This window comes from Chrysochloris asiatica, unplaced genomic scaffold (assembly GCF_000296735.1).
Source record: "Chrysochloris asiatica unplaced genomic scaffold, ChrAsi1.0 scaffold00056, whole genome shotgun sequence".
Lineage (NCBI taxonomy): Eukaryota > Metazoa > Chordata > Mammalia > Afrosoricida > Chrysochloridae > Chrysochloris > Chrysochloris asiatica.
The window spans coordinates 8,385,832-8,392,171 of NW_006408574.1; the positions used below are offsets into that span (position 1 = coordinate 8,385,832).

The window sequence follows — 6,340 nt, forward strand, 5'->3', positions numbered from 1 at the left end:
CCTAGGACCATCAAGAGAGGAACGCACAAATAGAATGCGGGACCTTATCCAGAGAAGCAGCAGCGCCAGCAATGGAGGCAGAGATGGGGGCATGGAGAGGGGGAGTGGCTGAGGACTCTAGATTCATGGATGAAGAAAAGAAGGACTAAGAGCTGGTGGCCAGGAGCCACTTACAGAATGTGCCCTTTGGAGATGGAATTTATTATATAGGCCTGAGTGGGTGTTTTTGTTTGTGTGTTTTTTAAAAAACCTAAAGTAGACAGAGAGAAATACTGTTAACTGATGATACATGGTGGGGATTATAATCAATGTAATGAAACAAGGTACATGATTTGTTGAATGCAAAACTGATGATATGCCCTGTAAATTTTCACTCAATCCACAATAAAAACCTTAAAAAAAAATTAAAAAAAAAAGTGTATGGAAGGTATACACAGAGTCACTGTACTAAAAAGAAATAGTCCATGTTCAACTATTTAAAGAGGTAGCATAATTAAGAACTGATGGTTGTTGTTGTTAAGTGCTGTCGAGCCGATTCCGACCCATAGTGACCCTGTATACGGCTTCCAAGGAGGAGTTGGTTCAGCTTGAACCACAAACCTTGCAGTTCAAACCACTTCACAGTCTGATGCATTAGCCCACAGCACCGCACCTGAACTCTGATAGGAACTGATGGTACCGAATGAATCATTCCAAGCATGACTGAAAGTGCTGTTGAAAATCAAGCCTCCACTCATTGAAGGAATACAAATTGAAATCTTTCAACAAAATGTTACATGTTGGGAAGCATGTGTTCATCTATGCCAAGACTTTTGGAAAACAATTACCTGACCAACCGATTGGAAGAGAACCAATTTACACTCACTCACAGAAATGTGATCCAATGGAATGTGGAATTCATAGGACAATATTATTCATATCACACACAAGATAAAGGTTGCTGTACACAATCTGAAACCTACTGTAGCACACACATTAACAGGGAACTGCCCGAAAATCAAGCTGCATTTAGAAGAGGATATGGAACTAGGGATATTATTCCTGTTCTCAGACGGATCTTGGTTAAAGCAGAGAATACTAAAAATATGTTACTTGTCCTTTCTTGATGAAGCAAAGAGTTTCAACTGTGTGAATCATGCCAAGCTATGGATAACATTGTGAAGAGTGGGTATTCCAGAACTCTTGACTGTGCTCACTAGGAATGTGAACCTAGGCCAAGAGGCAGTTGTTTGAAAGAAGGAGGGGATACTGACCATTTTAAAGTCAGGAAAGGTGTGTGCCAGGGTTGTATTCTTTTATCATATGTATTCAATCTGTATGCTGTGCAAATAATCAGAGAAACTGGGTTATATGAAGGAGAATGTGATGTCATGATTGGAGGAAGATTCTTTATCAACTTGCAAAATGCAGAAGCTACAAGCTTGTTTGCTGGATATGAAGAGGACTTGAAAAACTTATGAAGATCAAAGACAAAAAATCCTCACAACTGGACTAATATTAGGAAAAATGGAGAAAAGATCGATGTTGAGAAAGATACCATTTTGCTTGGCTCTACAATCAACACTCATGGAAGCAGCAATTAAACATCAAATGACGGTACTGCATTAGGTCTATCTGCTCCACAAGACCTCTTTAGAGTGTTCCAGAGCAAAGATATCAGGCTGAGGATGAACGAAGGCTTGACCCAATCTGTGTTGTTTTCAGAAGCCTCTTGTGCATGGACAGTGGATAAGGAAAGCCATGGAAGAACTGATGCATGTGTCTGAGTTCTAGTGTCGGAGAAGACTACTGTAAACACCATAGACTTCCAGAAGGAGACAGAAATCTGTGGTGAAAGAGTCCAGGCAGAATCTCCTTAGAAGCAAGGATGGTCAGGCTTTTTCTCTCACTCTTGCTGTTGTTAGGTGCCATGGAGTAGGCACCAACTCATAGTGACCCTATGTACAACAGAACTAAACACTGTCTGGTCCTACACCATTCTATCACTGGTACACTTGAGCCCATTGCTGCTGCCACTGTGCCAATCCAGCTCGTTGGGGCTCTTCCTCTTTTTCACTGACTCTCATACTTGTCACTCTCATACTTTAGACATGTTATCTGGAGGGACAAGTCCCTGGACAAGGACATTATGATTGGTAAAGTGAGGGTCAGTGAAAAAGGCAAAATCCCCAACAAGATGGATTAGCATGATGGCAGCAGCAACCAGCTCAAATGTAACGATTGTGAGGATGGTCCTGGACGGGCAGCGTTTCATTCTGTTCTGCGTAGAGTCGCTATGAGTCAGAACCGAGCTGAAGGTCCCTAACAACTACTGCTGCAGACTGAGTGCGAGTCTGTAAGTGACTCTCCCAATATCACCTGGCAGAGCTCAGTCATGTGGGCAGGTGTGCTCCATGCTGCTTCCCACCCTCATTGTAATTCTTCCATCTGAGTTTGTGTGTTAGCTACATGGAACCCCAGTCCCCAGGTTTATAGGTGCTATCTCACATTCTCCTGTTGACTTGGATGCTAGACTGATCCCCGATGTGTATGTGGGGAGTCTGGGGAGACTCAGAGAAGCATAGTGACTTGTTCAGGGTCTCAAACTGGCTAGGAGGGATAAGCTGAGTGTGAAGCCAGCTCTGTCTGCTCATAGCTGGTGCCTGGCTGCCCCCCAGGCCTCGCTGGGTTCTGTGGGGACAGTGTTGGTGTTACTGTGCACAGTTATACAGGTGCACGGGAGAGCTGAACATTGAGCAACCCAGAGGAGATTTGATGAAGGTCTTATGTGAGTTCAAGTCCAGTTCATGGGACCCAACACTGACTTCAGTTCCTTGGTGATGAAACACATAGAACTTGGAACCCTGGTAACCAGGCCCCCCATTCTAGAGCAAACCACCAACCCAGCTCATTTGACTGGAGACAGTTGACCTGTAAAGATGTGTTGCTTCTCCAAAGAGAGAAGAGCGAACGAGGGGGAATCCACGGATTCCCTATTCAAACGGCTGAGAAGAGGTCTCAGCTTTTTCTGCCGAAGGCGCAGGCCATCAGACAAAAAGAAGCCCAAGGTAACACAGGGTGGCCCAGGCCAGTCTAGGCCAGGCCAGGTCACCCTGTGATCCCACCTGGGTACCCCAAACCCCTCCCCCAGGCCATGACAGCCCTCAGGATCCCCAGAAAGGGGACAGAACTGATGAACAGGAGACTATTGGATAAGACAATTTCCACTTGGGTGGGAAGTAGGTGCAGCCAGTGAAGGAGGGATCACATGATCTGGGGAGATGTGGGAGGGGTGATGAGGAAGTTGATGAAAATGGTGCTGCTGCTGTTTCAGGACCAGCACTCACTGAGGGCCCCGGACCCCATCTCCCTGGCCCCTCACCATCACCAGGTTCCTGCGGCTGGGGCTGGGGCTGATCAGAATGGGGCAGGGGGTGACAAGACCATCAAGATGTAGGTATTGGGGCCTGAGGTGACACAGGTAGAGACCTAGGTCATGTTTCTACCCCAAATCCCCTCATCACATAGGATTCTGGGTCCTAAGTGTATCCTAATGCCCCATATAGAGCAGAGCTTCAGGGGGTGACACACAGAGTCAGCAATCTCCCCTGGGCCTTGTCTGAGTTTCAGGTGGCCTGAGTTGGACAGTCACCTCGGCTGTTGTCACTGCCAGGACACTGCTTGACCCAGCTCCTCCCAGCACCTCCTGCCATACTCAGAGGAGGTTATTTCTGTCCTTGGTCAGTAAGTTTGGTCTGAGCCAGATGATACCTACCAGAGGCCACTCCATGCAGCACGAGGTCAAGACTTTGAAGTAGACACTGCTCTGAGGCCCAGGAGATGGGGGAAAAGGGCTTGAATTGAGGGAGGTGGCTTTGAGTGTCCCTGATACCTCCTGACCCCCCTCCCTGCACTGTCCCTGCAGAGCCCTGAGCTGGAGATCTGTGAGGATGGGCTCATTTATTCCATCAGACCCCAGAGAGGAACCAGAAAAGGATGGCGCAGGCTCCTGGTGAGTGAAAGGGGCAATGTCCTCACCCCAGGACCACAGATGACCAGAAGGGACCTGAGATACAGACACCACCCTGGAGATGCCCAGATCCTCTGCAGGCTTACCCTCTCTAGGACCCTGACCAGACCTCACACACTCCCAGTGACTCTGAGGGAGAAAGATGAGGTATTGTGCTCCAGCAAAGATTTAAGGCCTCAGAAACCCTACACAACTTCACTATCAGTTAAGATCAACTCAATAGCACACAGCCAACACTGTGGACACTGATCATTTCATTCACAAAAGTACTTCAGGTTCAGAAAAATGGTCATCATCCTCAACTCAATGTCTACTTTGAAAGCTAATCTCCATAATTCGCTGGAGACACACATGTCCCTGCTCTTGCCACAAGTCATTTAGGAAGGGGTTTCTTGGTCTATGTGAGGGGCCTCTATTCACCTGGTGTGTCCTGGGGATGCCTCAGACAGTGTGTCCCTCGTCTGTCCACCCCAGTGTATCTGTGGAGCAGACCAGACCACTGATAACACCCATCCGGTAAAAACCGTCAAAGCCAGCAGGGTAGAGAAGCTGGTGGAGTACTTGACCGAGGCCTACCTGGAGGGAGATCTGCTCTACATTGAAGCATTCCTGGGGACTTACCGAAACTTTACTACCAGCCAGGAGCTGCTGGCACAGCTGATTCAGTGGTGAGTGACCTTTCCTCCCAAGCATAGTGGGAATCTGCCACATACCAGTGGTGAGGCTGGGGATGTCCTGTCACCTCTCTGAGCCTTGTTTGTTCCTCTGAGAAGGGGTCTGGTAAGAGGACCAAAGCATCAGAATGAGTGTCAGAACCCCATGAGACAAACATATGAAGTAAGTGCCTGGTGCTCTAACTGCTGGAGAAGGAGGGTGTTCACAGTCTTTATCTCCCTCTCCTCCATGAAGCTGTCTGCCCCTTGCCCCTCAGTGACTGTGTGCTCTTGAACAAACCTCTTTCCCCTGTGTGAGGTGTGTTCTAATTCCATCTAGTGGCATCTTTGCTGAAGCTAGAACAGAGATCCCTAGTGTCAGAAAGAGGGCACTCAGATATGGGGGAAGGTACTGTTAGGGTTCATTCATTAACAGTCATCTGTGGCGAGGTGGGATAAAACATAGGACCTCAAGGTTGGATTGAATCACAAGGTTGGTGGTTCAAACCCAGCAGTCATTCCTTTGAAACCCTACGCAGGGTCTCTATGAGTTGGAATCGACTCCATGGTGCTTAAAAACACAACATCAATAAAACCCCTAGAGTTGCAGACACTGTTGTAGGCACTGAGCCTTATTCTATGAACAAGCAGACAGGAAGCCCCACCCTCCTGGTCCTGCAATCTAGTCAGAGGTCAGACAGGACCCCCAGCCTTCCTGAGCACGTGGAGTCCACACTGCATGACATGTGACATCCTCATGCCTCATCTAGGTATGGACAAAATTGTCCAGAGTCAGCCGGGGACTGTAGAGCCCAGAACAATCCGAAAGAGTGAGTATGCTGTGGGAAGAGAAGGGTCCCTGTTTCTACAGAAGGGTGGGGGCCATAGAACCTGTGTCTGGTTTGGGGCTGGGAAACCCTGGAGGAATGAGCTCAGGGGGACCCCTGTAGGAGAAAAGCAGTCACGGAGAGATGGGGGAGCATGGGCATCTTGGGGAGTAGAAATATGCCTGGGGCTCTGAGCAGCCCCTGGGTGAATCTGAGTCCACATAGTCCCCGTCCATCTCAGCTTGACCATTCACATATTCAGTGTCTGATGCAGGAGGTGGGGGTAAAGACATGCTCCTGATCCTGAACCCTGTCATGAAGGCTGAGGTGCATGTGGGGCCCATGGTCCTCAGGGGCACAGTGTGGGTAGGAAGAGAGGACCTCCTGTGGGTACTGAGAATCAGGCAGCCTGGGGGCATACACGCGGAAGGCCTGGACGGCTAGGGTGAGCTATACTCTGCTCCTCGGTGTTATGTGTTCATGGAGCATGCTGTGCACCAGCTGTGAGAGGAACACACAGAAACACCCCTCTCTGATCTTAGATAATTTACTCTCCAATGTAGAGGGGTCAGGGGACAGATAGGGACTTAATTCAGGCTTCCTGAAGAAAGAATGTTGGCCATATAATTGATGGAGAGTATCAGGCACCTAGATCTCTGCTTGTCTCCTACGTGGTGACCAGACCTTCCATTACCAGGACAACCATAGGGGGGCTGGTCAGACAGAGGGACCCGGCCACAGGCAGAGCTGCCCTGGGAGGCCAGTTCTCTGACCTTGCTTTTCATCCCAAATCCCCAGAGCCATGACCTACATCCTGGGCACCTGGTTGAACAACTACCAGGAAGATTTTG

At 48.6% G+C, this 6,340-nt stretch overlaps 1 pseudogene; it reads left to right on the forward strand.

Annotated features, from left to right (window-relative positions):
- The window catches only part of LOC102812283, a 184,563-nt pseudogene that overhangs the window by 8,573 nt on the left and 169,650 nt on the right, over positions 1–6,340 (forward strand).